The sequence below is a fragment of the Pseudophryne corroboree genome, chromosome 11 (assembly GCF_028390025.1).
Source record: "Pseudophryne corroboree isolate aPseCor3 chromosome 11, aPseCor3.hap2, whole genome shotgun sequence".
In the NCBI taxonomy this organism is placed as follows: Eukaryota; Metazoa; Chordata; class Amphibia; order Anura; family Myobatrachidae; genus Pseudophryne; species Pseudophryne corroboree.
The window spans coordinates 205,135,666-205,154,794 of NC_086454.1; the positions used below are offsets into that span (position 1 = coordinate 205,135,666).

At 47.1% G+C, this 19,129-nt stretch overlaps 1 protein-coding gene across 4 annotated transcripts in view; it reads left to right on the forward strand.

Annotated features, from left to right (window-relative positions):
* The window catches only part of VRK3 (VRK serine/threonine kinase 3), a 751,237-nt gene extending 732,445 nt beyond the window's left edge, over positions 1–18,792 (forward strand). For all 4 annotated transcript variants that reach the window (XM_063945241.1, XM_063945242.1, XM_063945243.1 and 1 more), the window contains one exon: positions 18,096–18,792. The gene's annotated coding sequence lies outside the window, so the exon portion shown is untranslated. The remainder of the gene's footprint in view (positions 1–18,095) is intronic.
* The last annotated feature ends 337 nt before the right edge of the window (positions 18,793–19,129 follow it).

A 19,129-nucleotide genomic window follows, 5' to 3' on the forward strand; every position in this document is an offset into this window, starting at 1 on the left:
CAGACACGATCTTCATCCGGGAGAGTGGGGTCTACATCCAGAAGTCTTCAACATGTTAATAGACCGTTGGGAAAGACCAATTGTAGACATGATGGCGTCTCGCCTCAACAAGAAACTGGACAAATATTGCGCCAGGTCAAGAGATCCACAGGCAATAGCTGTGGACGCACTGGTAACTCCTTGGGTGTACCAGTCAGTGTATGTGTTTCCTCCTCTGCCGCTCATACCAAAGGTATTGAAGATCATACGGCAAAGAAGAGTAAGAACAATACTAGTGGTTCCGGATTGGCCGAGAAGGACTTGGTATCCGGAACTTCAAGAGATGCTCACGGACGAACCGTGGCCTCTACCTCTGAGAAGGGACCTGCTACAGCAGGGTCCCTGTCTTTTTCAAGACTTACCGCGGCTGCGTTTGACGGCATGGCGGTTGAACGCCAGATCCTAAAAGGGAAAGGCATTCCAGAAGAAGTCATTCCTACCTTGATTAAGGCACGGAAGGAAGTCACCGTGAAACATTATCACCGCATTTGGCGAAAATATGTAGCGTGGTGCGAGGATCGGAGGGTTCCGACGGAGGAATTCCAACTGGGTCGTTTCCTACATTTCCTGCAATCAGGATTATCTATGGGTCTCAAATTGGGATCCATTAAGGTTCAAATTTCGGCCCTGTCAATATTCTTCCAAAAAGAATTGGCCTCTGTCCCTGAGGTCCAGACTTTTGTCAAGGGAGTACTGCATATACAGCCTCCTGTGGTGCCTCCGGTGGCACCGTGGGATCTAAATGTAGTTTTAGATTTCCTCAAATCCCATTGGTTTGAACCATTGAAAAAGGTGGATTTGAAATATCTCACATTGAAAGTGACTATGTTACTAGCCCTGGCCTCTGCCAGGAGAGTATCTGAATTGGCGGCTTTATCTTATAAAAGTCCTTATCTAATCTTCCATTCGGATAGGGCAGAACTGCGGACTCGTCCGCATTTTCTCCCTAAAGTGGTATCAGCATTTCATCTGAACCAACCTATTGTGGTGCCTGCGGCCACTAGCGACTTGGAGGACTCCAAGTTGTTGGACGTTGTCAGAGCCTTAAAAATATACATTGCAAGGACGGCTGGAGTCAGAAAATCTGACTCGCTGTTTATATTGTATGCACCCAACAAGTTGGGCGCACCTGCTTCTAAGCAGTCGATTGCTCGTTGGATTTGTAACACAATTCAACTTGCACATTCTGTGGCAGGCCTGCCACAGCCTAAAACTGTAAAAGCCCACTCCACAAGGAAGGTGGGCTCATCTTGGGCGGCTGCCCGAGGGGTCTCGGCATTACAACTCTGCCGAGCAGCTACGTGGTCGGGGGAGAACACGTTTGTAAAATTTTACAAATTTGATACCCTGGCAAAGGAGGACCTGGAGTTCTCTCATTCGGTGCTGCAGAGTCATCCGCACTCTCCCGCCCGTTTGGGAGCTTTGGTATAATCCCCATGGTCCTTTCAGGAACCCCAGCATCCACTTAGGACGATAGAGAAAATAAGAATTTACTTACCGATAATTCTATTTCTCGGAGTCCGTAGTGGATGCTGGGCGCCCATCCCAAGTGCGGATTATCTGCAATACTTGTACATAGTTATTGTTAACTAATTCGGGTTATTGTTAAGGAGCCATCTTTAAGAGGCCCTTTCTGTTGTCATACTGTTAACTGGGTTTAGATCACAAGTTGTACGGTGTGATTGGTGTGGCTGGTATGAGTCTTACCCGGGATTCAAAATGCCTCCCTTATTGTGTATGCTCGTCCGGGCACAGTACCTAACTGGAGTCTGGAGGAGGGTCATAGGGGGAGGAGCCAGTGCACACCACCTGACCTAGTAAAGCTTTACTTTTTTGTGCCCTGTCTCCTGCGGAGCCGCTATTCCCCATGGTCCTTTCAGGAACCCCAGCATCCACTACGGACTCCGAGAAATAGAATTATCGGTAAGTAAATTCTTATTATAAAACATTCTTATAGGTATATACATGCATAAATACAAAAACCCTACCCATGGCAACCGCGGGCTGGAATGTCTGATGAAGGGGCAGGAGCCCTGAAACATTACATTGACAGAATAAACACATGTTGGTGTGTTTTACTTGTGTATAGTCTCCAGAGGTGCCACCTCCTTCCGAATGCTGCATATCTAAGGGTGCAATCCCCTAAAGAAGGGCATCGGAGCATACTTCGACCTAGATAGGTTATTTGAGTTCCGGGAAGTATGTGCTCACTATATATATATATATATATATATATATATATATATATATATATATATACAGGTTGAGTATCCCATATCCAAATATTCCGAAATACGGAATATTCCGAAATACGGACTTTTTTGAGTGAAAGTGAGATAGTGAAACCTTTGTTTTTTGATGGCTCAATGTACACAAACTTTGTTTAATACAGTTATTAAAAATATTGTATTAAATGACTTTCAGGCTGTGTGTATAAGGTGTATATGAAACATAAATAAATTGTGTGAATGTAGACACACTTTGTTCAATGCACAAAGTTACAAAAAATATTGGCTAAAATTACATTCCGGCTGTGTGTATAAGGTGTATATGTAACATAAATGCATTCTGTGCTTAGATTTAGGTCCCATCACCATGATATCTCATTATGGGATGCAATTATTCCAAAATACGGAAAAATCCGATATCCAAAATACCTCTGGTCCCAAGCATTTTGGATAAGGGAGACTCAACCTGTGTATATATATATATATATATATATATATATAGTGGTCGAAGTGCCGCCACTTCTCCACAGACCCGGAAGTATATATTTTTTTATTTGCACTGCAGGGGTGGGGAGGAGTGGCCAGCCTAATATCAGCAGCACTACTACGTCATTGTCCACGACGTGCAGCCGCAGCAGTTTACGTCCACGTGTAGCTGCCCGCCGCTGGGGTCCGCCCTTACCGCCAGACTATTGCTGGAGCACACCGGCCAGACCACCGCTGGAGCCCGCCCACACCGCCGCTGGAGCCCGTCCGCACCCCACACCGCCACTGGAGCCCGCCCGCTCCGCCAGACCGCCGCTGGAGCCCACCAGCCAGACCACCGCTGGAGCCTGCCCGCACCCCACACCGCCGCTGGATCACGCCCACACCCCACACCGCCGCTGGATCACGCCCGCACCCCACACTGCCGCTGCATCACGCCCGCACCCCACACCGCCGCTGGAGCCTGCCCGCACCCCACATCGCCGCTGAAGCCCGCCCGCCATCCTCACTACTAATTAAGCCTACAGACTCAGAGTAAGTGGTTTTCTTCTGCCATGCTGTGGGGGCATTTGTAGACCTGGCAGGCTGGCAGTGTGGGGGCATTTGTATACCTGGCAGGCTGGCACTATGGGGGCATTTGTAGACCTGGCAGGCTGGCTCTGTGGGGGCATTTGTAGACCTGGCAGGCTGGCACTGTGGAGGCATTTGTAGACCTGGCAGGCTGGCACTGTGGGGGCATTTGTAGACCTGGCAGGCTGGCGCTGTGGGGGCATTTGTAGACCTGGCAGACTGGCACTGTGGCGGCATTTGTATACCTGGCCGGCTGCCGCTGTGGGGGCATTTGTAGACCTGGCAGGTTGGCGCTGTGGGGGCATTTGTAGACCTGGCAGGCTGGCGCTGTGGGGGCATTTGTAGACCTGGCAGGCTGGCGCTGTGGGGAAATTTGTAGACCTGGCAGGCTGGCGCTGTGGGGACATTTGTAGACGTGGCGCTGTGGGGGCATTTGTATACCTGTCGCTGTGGGGGCATTTGTATACCTTTCGCTGTAGGGGCATTTGTATACCTGGCACTGTGGAGGCATTTGTGGATCTGGCACTGTGGGGGCATTTGCATACCTGAAACTACAATGTGAATTTCGTCTCATTCAGTGTGCTACAATGTAAATTTCGGCTCATTCAGTGTGCTACAATGTGAATTTCGGCTCATTTATACCCCTTTTCCACTGTGTAGCACGGGTCGCAGCCGTGTCGCCTGACATGGCTGCGACCCGTGCTACAGCCACCTTTCACACAGCGCTCACAACCCGGCATATTGCCGGGTTGGTGACGCTGCTAGTGACGCCCTCCCAAACACTGTGAACAGGAGCCGTGTCGCCTCGGCACGGCTCCCGTTCACACTAGACAGCTTACCGGGTTGAACACGTGTTCAACCCGGCAAGCTAGCCGGGTAGGATTCCCGGATTAATTGATCCGGGAATTTGCAGGGGGACCCTTTTCCACTAGGGAATAACAGATAAATGCGCGCCCCCGCTCATTTACCCGTGTTTTAAAGAGCTAGTGGAAAAGGGGTATCAGTGTGCTACAATGTGAATTTCGGCTCATTCAGTGTGCTACAATGTGAGTTTTGGCTAATTCAGTGTGCTACAATGTGAATTTCGGCTCATTCAGTGTGCTACAATGTGAATTTCGTCTCGTACCGTGTGCTACAATGTGAATTTCGGCTCGTACCGTGTGCTACAATGTGAATTTCAGCACGTACCATGTGCTATAAGGTGAAAGGGGCATCAGAACTAGATAGTATAAGGGGTTCTACTACACTAGACATGCCCCCTTTTCTGGAGCGTGCGCGCATAATTACGTCCTTGACTTTTGCATACTCCCACTTCAGAATTTCCACTTCGACCACTGTGTGTGTGTTCCTGTGTATGTATGTATGTATGTATGTATGTATGTGTATATATATATATGTGTGTACGACAAAAGAATGAGGCGGCACTTAGAGGCTTAAACTGCAAAGTGATTTTAGTGCGGAGACTGCAACATCAAATCAACGTTTCGGGGTACTTAACCCCTTCATCAGGATAACAATACAATGCAAACCAACCACCCTTTATAGGTGCACTCACCCCGTGGCGTCTTCCCCATGCCTGGATCCCGCTGGCCGCGCAGTTCCGGGCCCGTCATCCGCCCACCTGAACTGACCACTTCCTCCGGAAGTGACGTCGCATGGTGACATTGTGGGTCCCGTCCGCGTTGCCCCGGTAACACTGTGTAATCAAAACAACATAATTACGGAAATGCCGCTGGTATGGATATGGGGGTAACACCCTAGTGGAGAACACCAGAGCAAGCTAGCCCAAGGGGACGGACCGAGTGCCGGCGGTGTGTGTTTATTTATATATATATATATATATATATATATATATATATATATATACACGCACACACATCTAGTTTTTAAAATGTCCTCCAAATTGTAGATATTTTTTTAAATGACCACATTGTGTAAATAGAAGCTATTTAAACTTGATTTTGCATTTTTTAAACTAATACATTGAATCAGGTTTAAGTAGCTATTAACATACTTTGATAATTTCAAAACATCAACAATTTTGGTGACATTTTTGTAAATAACTTTAGACAGTTAAGTGGTTAATATGTGGTCTTTATCACGTTGCTGCAAGTAACATCTTTAGAGCATTACGCAATACTTGACTGAAAAATATGCTTACTATGGATAATGGTGCTTTCTCTTACGTCCCAGAGGATGCTGGGGTCCACATTAGTACCATGAGGTATATACGGGTCACTTGGGAGCCATGGGCACTTTAAGACTAATAGTGTGGGATGGCTCCTTCCTCAATGCCCCTCCTACCAGACTCAGTTTAGAAAATGTGCCCGAGGAGCCGGTTACAGCTAGGGGAGCTCCATAGGAGTTTTTCTAGTTTTATTATTTTAAATAGAGTTAGGCACAGGGAGGCTGCTGGCAACAGCCTCCATGTTTCGTGGGACTTAGGTGGGGGGACTAGTGTCCAACCCTCTGAGGTTAATGGCCACTGTCTCTGCTGACAGGACGCTGAGCTCCTGAGGGTGATGATCGCTAGCCCCAGAGGCAACCGTTCACTCCCGCAGCATGCCGCCACCCCCTAACAGAGCCAGAAGATGTCGGTGGTGAGTAGATTACCGGCGACTCGACAAGCTGGGAGCCGGTGTGAATGGCTGCATCAGGGTAGGAGCGCAGCGTTAAGGCTGCGCTCCAGAGGGCTCAGCGGTACGAAGGTGCGGCGCTGTGAGGGGTGCCCTGGGCCAGCGCGACACCCTTAAAACTGGTCACTGGGCTATAAGGGAATGTGTTCTACTGCCAGCTGTGTAATTTACCTCAGGCCAGTGTAATCAGAAAGTGCGGGAAGACGCACCATGAAAGGGAGGAGGAGCTTCTACTCAGAGCGGATACAGCAGCTCACCAGCGCCATTTTCTCCCTGCAGATCAGCACACAGAGACGCTGACCCTCCACACATCTCCAGCTATCCTGTGCGGTACCAGGGGGTTATAGCAGGGGGGTTGGGAGTTGTTATTCACAATTTTAACTGTGTAGTCTATTAAGGTTGCACAGTCAGCGCCAGGATTTTATGATATAACTGCCTACTGAGGTGCTGTATGGGTGCTGGCTCCATTAACTCTGTGTCTCTCTGAAGGTACTTGAGGGAAACTGTGTCTGACATTTTCCTGTGTGTGTGTGTGTGTGTGTGTGTGTGTGTGTGTGTGTACATTTTCTCACATTACCATGTCCAGGGACTCTGTTTCTTGTGCTTCCCTAGAGGAATCCATTCCATATAATCAGGGATGTAATATCGTATCTCAGCCTTCTGAATCCGAACCGTTGTGGGTGGCTTCACTTAAGGGAATGATATCCCAGATTTCATCTAGGATAAATCATAATGAGACACAGGTTTTGAGAAAATCTGTAGAGGTTTTGTCTGGTTCTGTTCCCACAGCGTCCTCTAACTCCCCTGGTATATGCCCAAAAAGCGTGCTCTTATCCAAATTATGCAAGTCGACACGGATACCGACTCTGATACGGGAGAAGGTGAGGGGGTTATCCGGAGGGGTGAGGCATCCCTTGCAAAGGGGGTTCAGCTCATGATTGAGGCCATTAGGGATGTGTTACACATTACTGACAAAGTACCTGAGCAGGTCGAGGAGGCTTACTTTACAGACAATAAGAAAACCTCCCTGACTTTTCCTGCGTCTAAGGAATTGAACGTATTATTTGAAAAATCCTGGAAAAAACCCGGAGAAAAAAATCCAAATCCCAAAGAGGGTTCTTGTGGTTTTTACCTTTCCTGAGGAGGATGGGAAAAAGTGGGAAAACTATCCTATAATAGACACTTCTGTATCGAGACTGTCTAAAAAGGTGGTTTTACCAGTCCCTGGGTCTACCGCTTTGAAAGAATTGTCAGACCGCAAAATTGAGACTACGCTGATACACTGCTTCAGGCGTGGCATTAAGGCTCACTATTGCCTGTGCATGGATTTCTAAAGCCAAAGTAAAGTGGTCAGGGATAGGAATTAGATTCTATGGATAGAAGTGACATTTAAATGTTTCTCTAACGTCCTAGTGGATGCTGGGGACTCCGTCAGGACCATGGGGAATAGCGGCTCCGCAGGAGACAGGGCACAAAAGCAAGCTTTTAGGATCACATGGTGTGTACTGGCTCCTCCCCCTATGACCCTCCTCCAAGCCTCAGTTAGGTTTTTGTGCCCGTCCGAGAAGGGTGCAATCTTGGTGGCTCTCTTAAAGAGTTGCTTAGAAAAAGTTTTTAGGTTCTTTATTTTCAGTGAGTCCTGCTGGCAACAGGCTCACTGCATCGAGGGACTTAGGGGAGAGAATTTCAACTCACCTGCGTGCAGGATGGATTGGATTCTTAGGCTACTGGACACCATTAGCTTCAGAGGGAGTCGGAACACAGGTCTCGCCCTGGGGTTCGTCCCGGAGCCGCGCCGCCGACCCCCTTGCAGATGCTGAAGATTGAAGAGGTCCGGAACCAGGCGGCAGAAGACTTTTCAGTCTTCCTCAGGTAGCGCACAGCACTGCAGCTGTGCGCCATTGTCTGTCAGCACACTTCACACAGCGATCACGGAGGGTGCAGGGCGCGGGGGGGGGGCGCCCTGGCAGCAATGTAGAATACCTGTATGGCGAAAAATACATCACATATAGCCCTTGAGGCTATATGGATGTATTTAACCCCTGCCAGACTTCACAAACTCCGGAGAAGAAGCCCGCCGAAAAGGGGGCGGGGCCTATTCTCCTCAGCACACAGCGCCATTTTCCCTCACAGAAAGGCTGAGGGGAAGGCTCCCAGGCTCTCCCCTGCACTGCACTACAGAAACAGGGTTAAATCAGAGAGGGGGGGCACTGATTTGGCGATATACATATATATTAAATGCTATATGGGAGGAACACTTATATAAGGGTTGTCCCTGTATAATTATAGCATTTTGGTGTGTGCTGGCAAACTCTCCCTCTGTCTCCCCAAAGGGCTAGTGGGTCCTGTCCTCTATCAGAGCATTCCCTATGTGTGTGCTGTATGTCGGTACGTGTGTGTCGACATGTATGAGGAAAATGTTGGTGAGGAGGCGGAGCAAATTGCCTGTAATGGTGATGTCACTCTCTAGGGAGTCGACACCGGAATGGATGGCTTACTTATGGAATTACGTGATAATGTCAACACGCTGCAAGTGGGTTGACGACATGAGACGGCCGGCGAACAAATTAGTACCGGTCCAGGCGTCTCAGACACCGTCAGGGGCTTGTAAAAACGCCCATTTACCTCAGTCGGTCGACATAGACCCAGACACGGACACTGATTTCAGTGTCGACGGTGAAGAAACAAACGTATTTTCCTTTAGGGCCACACGTTAAGGGCAATGAAGGAGGTGTTACATATTTCTGATACTCCAAGTACCGCAAAGAAGGGTATTATGTGTGAGGTGAAAAAACTACCTGTAGTTTTTCCTGAATCAGATAAATTAAATGAAGTGTGTGATGATGCGTGGGTTTCCCCCGATAGAAAATTATTGGCGGTATACCCTTTCCCGCCAGAAGTTAAGGCGCGTTGGGAAACACCCCTCAGGGTGGATAAGGCGCTCACATGCTTATCAGAACAAGTGGCGGTACCATCTACAGATAGGGCCGTACTTAAGGAGCCAGCTGATAAGAGGCTGAAAAATATCCTAAAAAGTATACACACACATGCTGGTGTTATACTGTGACCAGCGATCGCCTCAGCCTGGATGTGCAGAGCTGAGGTGGCTTGGTCGGATTCCCTGACTAAAAATATTGATACCCTTGACAGGGACAGTATTTTATTGACTATAGAGCATTTAAAGGATGCATTTCTATATATGCGAGATGCGCAGAGGGATATTTGCACTCTGGCATCAAGAGTAAATGCGATATCCATATCTGCAAGAAGATGTTTATGGACACGACAGTGGTCAGGGGATGCAGATTCCAAACGGCACAAAGATGTATTGCCGTATAAAAGGGGAGGAGTTATTTGGGGTCGGTCCATGGGACCTGGTGGCCACGGCAACTGCTGGAAGATCCACCGTTTTTTACCCTAAGTCACATCTCTGCAGAAAAAGACACCGTCTTTTCAGCCTCAGTCTTTTCGTCCCTATAAGATATCTGCCCAGGGATAGAGGAAAGGGAAGAAGACTGCAGCAGGCAGCCCATTCCCAGTAACAGAAGCCCTCCACCGCTTCTACTAAGTTCTCAGCATGACGCTGGGACCGTACAGGACCCCTGGATCCTACAAGTAGTATCAAAGGGGCACAGATTGGAATGTCGAGGCGTTTCCCCCCTCGCAGGTTCCTGTAGTCTGCTGTACCAATGTCTCCCTCCGACAGGGAGGCAGTATTGAAAACAATTCACAAGCTGTATTCCCAGCAGGTGATAATAAAATTACCCCTCCTACAACAAGGAAAGGGGTATTGTTCCACACTATAGGGTGGTACTGAAGCCAGAAGGCTAGGTGAGACCGATTCTAAATCTGAAAAATTTGAACACTTACAAGGGTTCAAATCCAGATGGAGTCACTCAGAGCAGTGATAGCGAACTGGGAACAAGGGGACTATATGGTGTCCCGGGACATCAGGGATGCTTACCTCCATGTCCCAAAATTTGCTTTTCTCACCAAGGGTACCTCAGGTTCGTGGTACAGAACTGTCACTATCAGTTTCAGACGATGCCGTTGGAGTGTCCAAGGCACCCCGGGTCTTTACCAAGGTAATGACCGAAATGAGGATTCGTCTTCAAAGAAAATGGACGACCTCCTGATAAGAACAAGGTCCAGAGAACAGTTGGAGGTCGGAGTAGCACTATCTCAAGTAGTGCTACGACAGCACGGGTGGATTCTAAATATTCCAAAACCGCAGTTGTTCCGACGACACGTCTGCTGGTCCTAGGGGTGATTCTGGACACAGTCCAGGAAAAGGGTGTTTCTCCCAGAGGAGAAAGCCAGGGAGTTATCCGAGCTAATCGGGATCCTCCTAAAACCAGGAAAAGTGTCAGTGCATCATTGCACAAGAGTCCTGGTAAAAATGGTGGCTTATTACGAAGCGCTTCCATTCGGCAGATTTCACGCAAGAACTCTTCAGTGGGATCTGCTGGACAAATGGTCCGGATCGCATCTTCAGATGCATCAGCGGATAACCCTATATCCAAGGACAAGGGTGTCTCTCCTGTGGTGATTACAGAGTGCTCATCTTCTAGAGGGCCGCAGATTCGGCATTCAGGATTGGATGCTGGTAACCACGGAGGCCAGCCTGAGAGGCTGGGGAGCAGTCACACAGGGAAAAAATTTCCAGGGAGTGTGATCAAGTCTGGAGAATTCTCTCCACATAAATATACTGGAGCTAAGAGCAAATTTGTAATGCTATAAGCTTAGCAAGGCCTCTGCTTCAAGGTCAGCCGGTATTGATCCAGTGGGATAACATCACGGCAGTCGCCCACGTAAACAGATAGGGCGGCACAAGAAGCAGGAGGGCAGTGGTCAAAACTGCAAGGATTTTTCGCTAGACGGAAAATCATGTGATAGCACTGTCAGCAGTGTTCATTCCGGGAGTGGACGACTGGGAAGCAGACTTCCTCAGCAGGCACGACCTCCACCCGGGAGAGTGGGAACTTCATCGGGAAGTTTTCCGCATGATTGTGAACCGTTGGGAAAGACCAAAGGTGGAAATGATGGCGTCCCGCCCGAACAAAAAACGGGACAGGTATTGCGCCAGGTCACGAGACCTTCAGGCGATAGCTGTGGACGTCCTGGTAACACCGTGGGTGTAACAGTCGGTGTATGTGTTCCCTCTTCTGCTTCTCATAACCAAGGTATTGAGAATTATAAGACGTAGAGGAGTAAGAACTATACTCGTGGCTCCGGATTGGCCAAGAGGGACTTGGTACCCGGAACTTCAAGAGATGCTCACAGAGGACTAATGGCCTCGGGAGCTAAGATGGGATTTGCTTTCAGCAAGAACCATGTCTGTTCCAAGAGGAACCGTGGCATCTGCCTCTAAGAAAGGACCTGCTCCAGCAGGGACCTTGTCTGTTCCAAGACTTACCGCGACTGCGTTTGACGGCATGGCGGTTGAACGCCGGATCCTAAGGGAAAAGGCATTCCGGAAGAGGTCATACCTACCCTGGTCAAAGCCAGGAAGGAGGTGACCGCACAACGTTATCACCACATGTGGTGAAAATATGTTGCGTGGGTGAGGCCAGGAAGGCCCCACGAAAAAATTTCAACTAGGTCGATTTCTGCACTTCCTGAAAACAGGAGTGTCTATGAGCCTCAAATTGGGGTCCATTAAGGTTCAAGTTTCGGCCCTGTAGATTTTCTTCCAGAAAAAATTGGCTTCAATTCCTGAAGTCCAGACGTTTGTCAAGGGAGTATTGCATATACAGCCCCTTGTGTGCCTCCAGTGGCACCGTGGGATCTCAACGTAGTGTTGGGATTCCTCAAATCATATTGGTTTGAACCGATCAAATCTGTGGATTTGAAATATCTCACATGGAAAGGGACCATGTTGTGGCCCTGGCCTCGGCCAGGCGATTGTCAGAATTGGGGGCTTTGTCTTAAAAAAAAAAAAAAAAGCTCATATTTGTTTTTCCATTCGGACAGGGCAGAACTGCGGACTCGTCCCCAGTTTCTTCCTAAGGTGGTGTCAGCGTTTCGCCTGAAACAACATATTGTGGTGCCTGCGGCTACTAGGGACTTGGAGGACTCCAAGTTGCTAGACGTTGTCGGGGCCCTAAAAATATATATATATATATATATATATATATATATATATATATTTCCAGGACGGCTGGAGTCAGAAAGTCTGACTTGCTGTTTATATTGTATGCACCCCCAAAGATGGGTGCTCCTGCTTCTAAGCAGACTATTGCTCGTTGGATTTGTAGTACAATTCAGCTTGCACAGTCTGTGGCAGGCCTGCCACAGCCAAAATCTGTCAATGCCCATTCCACAAGGAAGGTGGGCTCATCTTGGGCGGATGCCCGAGGGGGTCTCGGCTTTAAAATTTTGCCGAGCAGCTACGTGGTCAGGGGGGAACACGTTTGTAAAATTCTACAAATTTGATACCCTGGCTGAGGAGGACCTGGAGTTCTCTCATTCGGTGCTGCAGAGTCATCCGCACTCTCCCGCCCGTTTGGGAGCTTTGGTATAATCCCCATGGTCCTGACGGAGTCCCCAGCATCCACTAGGACGTTAGAGAAAATAAGATTTTACTTACCGATAAATCTATTTCTCGTAGTCCGTAGTGGATGCTGGGCGCCCATCCCAAGTGCGGATTGTCTGCATTACTTGTACATAGTTATTGTTACAAAAATCGGGTTATTATTGTTGTGAGCCATCTTTTTTAGAGGCTACTTCATTGTTATCATACTGTTAACTGGGTTCAGATCACAAGTTGTACGGTGTGATTGGTGTGGCTGGTTTGGGTCTTACCCGGGATTCAAGATCCTTCCTTATTGTGTACGCTCGTCCGGGCACAGTACCTAACTGAGGCTTGGAGGAGGGTCATAGGGGGAGGAGCCAGTACACACCATGTGATCCTAAAAGCTTGCTTTTGTGCCCTGTCTCCTGCGGAGCCGCTATTCCCCATGGTCCTGACGGAGTCCCCAGCATCCACTACGGACTACGAGAAATAGATTTATCGGTAAGTAAAATCTTATTTTTTACGTCACATACAGGATTCTGCAGGTTTCATGGTGGAGGCCATGAAGGACCTGGGTCATCTGACTGCAAGGACATCTTCCATGGCTGTCTCGGCATGCAGGGGACTCTGGCTACGCCAAGGGTCTGCAGACGCGGAATCCAAGAGAAGTGTGGAGAACCTACCCTTCATAGGTCAGGCTCTCTTTGGGGAAGCTTTGGATGCGTGGATCTCGACGGCAACCACAGGTAAGTCAACCTTTCTTCCCTCAGCCACTCAGACACCAAAGAAATCTTTTTCTGCATCTACAATGCAGTCCTTTCGGACTGCAAAGGTTAAGAAGTCCAAAGCCCCTACCACTTTCTTCAGAGGTGGTTGGGGAAAATCCAGAAAACCTGCACCTGCAGGTTCCTAGGAACAGAAGCCTGGCTCTGTTTCCTCAAAATCCTCAGCATGACGGTGGACCTCTCAGCCTGGAGAGCAGGCAGGTGGGTGCGAGACTCAGACTTTTCAGCCACATCTGGGTGTCATCCAGCCTGGATCCCTGGGTACAGGATATTGTGTCCCAGTGGTACAGACTGGAATTTCAAGAGCTCCCACCTCACAGATTCTTCAAATCAGGCTTACCAGCTTTGCTGACAGGGCTATCCTACAGGAAGCCATTAAAAAAATTGGAAAGGGCAAATGTCATTGTTCCGGTTCCATCTCATCTGGAAAGCAAGGTTTACTATTCAAACCTATTTGTGGTACCGAAACCGAATTTTGAACCTGAAGTCGTTAAACCCTTATTTGATGGAATTCAAGTTAAAAAATGGAGTGTCTGAGAGCGGTGATCTCCGGTCTGGAGGAGGGTAAATTCCTGGTATCCCTGGATATCAAGGATGCGTACCTTCACATTCCAATCTGGCCTTCTCAGCAGGCTTATCTAAGATTTGCACTGCTGGACTGTCATTATCAGTTCCAGGCACTGCCATTCGGCCTCTCCACAGCACCGAGGTTGTTCACCAAGGTGATGGCAGAGATGATGGTGCTACTCCGCAGACGGGGAGTGAACATAATTCCATATCTGGACGATCTGCTGATAAAGGCGTCGACCAGGGAGAGGTTGTTTCAGTCCATTGCTCTCACGACTCAACTGCTCAGGGATCATGGATGGATCCTGAATCTTCCAAAGTCACATTTGGAGCCGACAAGGAGATTGTCTTTCCTAGGGATAATCCTCGACACGGAAGTGCAGAGGGTGTTTCTACCGGTGGAGAAGGCGTCGATGATACAAACAATGGTCCCGGCAGTCTTGAAGGCTGCCCGGGTATCGGTTCATCAGTTCATTCGCCTTCTGGTGAAGATGGTTGCCTCCTACGAGGCTCTGCAGTACGGAAGATTTCATGCACGGTCCTTCCAACTGGATCTCCTAGACAAGTGGTCAGGATCTCACCTGCACATGCACCAGAGAATATGGCTGTCGCCGAAAGCCAGGATCTCGCTCCTATGGTGGCTACAAATGCCTCGCCTTCTCGAAGGCCGCAGGTTCGGGATTCAGAACTGGATCCTTCTAACCACAGATGCAAGTCTCAGAGATTGGAGCGCTGTCACCCAAGGAGTAACCTTTCAAGGAAGGTGGTCAAGTCTGGAATCCATTCTTCCAATAAACATTCTGGAACTAAGGGCCGTATACAACAGTCTTCTACAAGTGGCACATCTTCTATAAGATCAAGCCATTCAGGTGCAGTCGGACAATGTAAAGACGGTGGCATACATAAACTGAAAGGGCGGAATGAAGAGCAGGGCTGCAATGCCGGAGGTAACAAGGATCCTCCTTTGGGCAGAAAAGCAAGCAGTGGCACTGTCATCAATCTTCATTCCGGGAGTGGACAACTGGGAAGTGGACTTCCTCAGCAGACACGATCTCCATCCGGGAGAGTGGGGCCTCCTTCCGGAGATGTTCACGGAGGTGACAAATCTTTGGGGTGTACCTCAAATAGACATGATGGCCTCCCGCTTCAACAAGAGGCTTCGGAGGTACTGTTCCAGGTCGCGGGATCCACAGGAAGTGGTGGTGGACAACCTAGTAACTCCGTGGGTGTTCAGGTCCGTGTACGTGTTCCCTCCACTTCCACTCATCCCAAGAATTCTAAAACTCATAAAGAAAGCAAGAGTTTAGGCGATCCTCATTGCTCCGGACTGGCCAAGAAGAGCTTGGTACGCCGATCTTCTGGAGTTACTGCTGGAAGACCTGAGGCCTCTTCCTCTTCGAGAGGACCTTCTGCAACAGGGGCCATTCGCTTATCAAGACTTATTACCGCTACATTTGACGGCATGGAGGTTGAACGCCAGATCTTAGCTCAGAAGGGCATTCCGAACAAAGTTATTTTTACCCTGATAGAGGCTAGGAAAGGAGAAATGTCAAAACATTACCATCGGATTTGGAAAAAGTATGTGTCTTGGTGTGAATCCAAAAGTTTCCTACGGTGGAGTTTCAACTTGGACGGTTTCTCCTCTTCCGGCAAACAGGGGTGGATGTGGGCCTGCGCCTGGGCTTTATAAAAGTCCAAATTTTAGCCTTGTCCATCTTCTTCCAGAAACAATTGGCTGCCCTCTCTGAGGTTCAGACTTTCTTGAAAGGGGTTCTGCACATCCAACCTCCCTTTGTGCCTCCTACGGCACCTTGGGATCTTAACGTGGTGCTGCTGTTCCTGCAATCGGATTGGTTCGAGCCTTTACAGGAGGTGGAGGTCAAGTTTCTCACTTGGAAGGCTGTCACACTGTTGGCATTAGCATCTGTTAGACGTGTGTCAAAATTGGGGGCTTTGTCCTGTAAAAGCCTCTACTTAATTTTCCATGAAGATAGAGCTGAGCTCAGAACGCGTCAGCAGTTTCTTCCTAAGGTTGTGTCGGCTTTTCATACCAACCAACCTATTGTGGTGCCAGTGGCTACTGACTTCTCAATTCCCTCAAAGTCCTTGGATGTTGTGAGGGCTTTGAAGATTTATGTGAAGAGGGCTGCGCATTACAGAAAGTCAGACGCTCTGTTTCTCCTTTATGATCCCAACAAAGGTTGGGTGTCCTGCTTCAAAGCAGACGATTTCTCGCTGGATCAGGTTTTCTGTTCAGTATGCTTATTCTACGGCTGGCTTGCCATGTCCATAATCTGTTAAGCCCTCTCTACACGTAAGGTGGGTTCTTCCCGGGCGGCTGCCCGGGGTGTCTCGGCTTTACAACTTTGCGAGCGGCTACTTGGTCAGGGTCGAACACGTTTGTTAAGTTCTACAAGTTCGAGACTTTGGCCTCTGAGGACCTAAAGTTTGGTCAATCAGTTCTGCAGGAGCCTCCGCGCTCTTCCTCCCATACTGGGAGCTTTGGTACATCCCCATGGTACTAATGTGGACCTCAGGGTATCCGGACTCCAGGTCGACAGCACAAAGGTCGACACACCTTAGGTCGACGCCAATTGGTCGACACACCTTAGGTCGACATGGACAAAAGGTCGACATGGAAAAAGGTCGACATGAGTTTTTCACGATTTTTTTCTTTTTTTGAACCTTTTCATACTTAACGATCCACGTGGACTACGATTGGAACGGTAAAGTGTGCCGAGCGAAGCGGTAGCGGAGCGAAGGCACCATGCCCGAAGCATGGCGAGCGAACGCGGTGCACTAATTGGGGTTCCCGGTCACTCTACGAAGAAAACGACACCAAAAAAAATAAACTCATGTCGACCTTGTTCCTGTCGACCTTTTGTCCACGTCGACCTAAGGTGTGTCGACCAATTGGTGACGACCTAAGGTGTGTCGACCTTTGTGCTGTCGACCCTGAGTCCCAGACCCGGACCTCAGCATCCTCAAGGACGTAAGAGAAAATAGGATTTTAATTACCTACCGGTAAATCCTTTTCTCGTTGTCCGTAGAGGATGCTGGGCACCCGCCCAGCGCTTCCTTCTCCTGCAGTAGTTACTTGGCTTAATACTGCCTTGTTACTTGTTTAAGTACTGCATTGTTACTTGGTTAAGTACTGTTGTTCAGCTGTTGCTGAAGTTGTTCAGGTTGGTTAGCCTGGTTTGCCTTGTTATGTGTGAGCTTGTGTGAATCTCACCACTATCTGTGTATTTCCTCCTCTCGAAGTATGTCCGTCTATTCGGGCACGGTTTCTAGACTGAGTTGGTAGGAGGGGCATAGAGGGAGGAGCCAGCCCACACTATTAAACTCTTAAAGTGCCCATGGCTCCCATTGGACCCATCTATACCCTATGGTACTAATGTGGACCCCAGCATCCTCTGCGGACTACGAGAAAAGGATTTACCTGTAAGTAATTAAAATCCTATTTTTTTTGTTTATGTGAACAGGCATACCATTACGTTAATCTCTTTTGCATTGATAACGAAAAATATGTTTATCCTTAATTATAACTCTAAATAAAACACACGGTACTGCATGTAAAAAAACACATACAGCTATATGTTAATTTGTATTGTACTTTAATAAAGTCCATATATTTGAGCAGGTGTATTCATTGATTTTATTTTTACCCGGCGCTAACAGTCCAAAAGAAGAAAAATATCATGAACCTGCATACTTTTCAACAAGTACAATTGCAGGTTGAGTATCCCATATCCAAATATTCCGAAATACGTAAATTCCGAAATATGGCATTTTTTGAGTGAGAATGAGATAGTGAAACATTTGTTTTCTGATGGCTCATTGTACACAAACTTTGTTTAATACACAAAGTTATTAAAAATATTGTATTAAATGACCTTCAGGCTGTGTGTACAAGGTGTATATGAAACATAAATGAATTGTGTGAATGTAGACACACTTTGTTTAATACACAAAGTTATTAAAAATATTGTCTAAAATTACCTTCAGGCTGTGTGTATAAGGTGTATATAAAATATAAGTGCATTCTCTGCTTAGACTTAGATCCCATCGCCATGATATCTCATTATGGTGTGCAATTATTCCAAAATGCGGAAAAATCCAAGCATTTTGGATAAGGGATACTCAACCTGTATATATTTATATTGTTTGTATTGTAAAATGTACCTTCAAAAATATTTGTTTACATCCTAGACTTATTATTCATGAATGACTTCTTAATGATAGCCACATTATTATTATTTTTTTGCAGATCAGCAATATTCCTACTAATGTGAATCCATTTTAATGAACAAGAAAGAATACAAATGCAGTATTGTGTCTTACTATTGGAATGTATGATTTTACACTGAAATGTAAAAAATGTTTGCAAACTTCAATACATTTGTTTAAATTATAACGCTTTATTAGATTGCCATGCTGTGAATATATCCATGTGGAAAGGAGAATTATTTTTTACCAGGCAAATATCAACACACACAATAGGATTTGAGTACGGTATATGGCCCTTTACAGTATAGAACTGCTTTACTGTAGTGCCATAACTGACTAGTGTTGGTTGGTCGGTCAGTCAGAATACTTTGGTGTTAAGCTGGATTTTATACACACAACGTTTTGTCACTTGAACCAGCCAAGAAAGCAAACACAATGTTAGAATTCTTAAACAACTGTACCCATTACCATTAAGCTTTTCACAAATTATACAGTTGAAAATGCAGTCTTATCTCCGTTTTTCCCCAGGAGAAGATTCCATGTATCAAAATTATTAGCGTTAGTTATACTATTTTAGATTGTCACGTGTATCCAAGTCAAGTTTGGGAACATGAAAAAGTGTATGGTATGATTATATGTCTTATAGAGGCTAAGGAAAGATTTTAAACTTGCAACCTGTGAAATGCATAATTTTAATACTGGATAAATATTATTGAATAAAACATTGTCCACATTAATTAATTTGCCATTGTTTATTAATAATTGCATGAAGAAAAGTTTCAAGTCAAACATGGTAAACCAGAACTTTACAGGTACCAGAAATTATATATGGGAATTTAATATTGTGTATTCTTTCCTTTCATTTTGTAAGGAAAATAACTTTTCTAGAAACTATATGACACTATTAATTGAGCAAAAAAAATGTATTTGCTTCATTGTGACAGCAGTGCCACTTATCTCCTATATAGTAGCCCAGATTTGTGACTCTGTGCCTGTGTGTCTAATGCTGGGCGTGGCTAGGAGGTCTCATTAGGTTAGCAGCAGGTCTATCACACCCAGTCCACAGCTGATTGG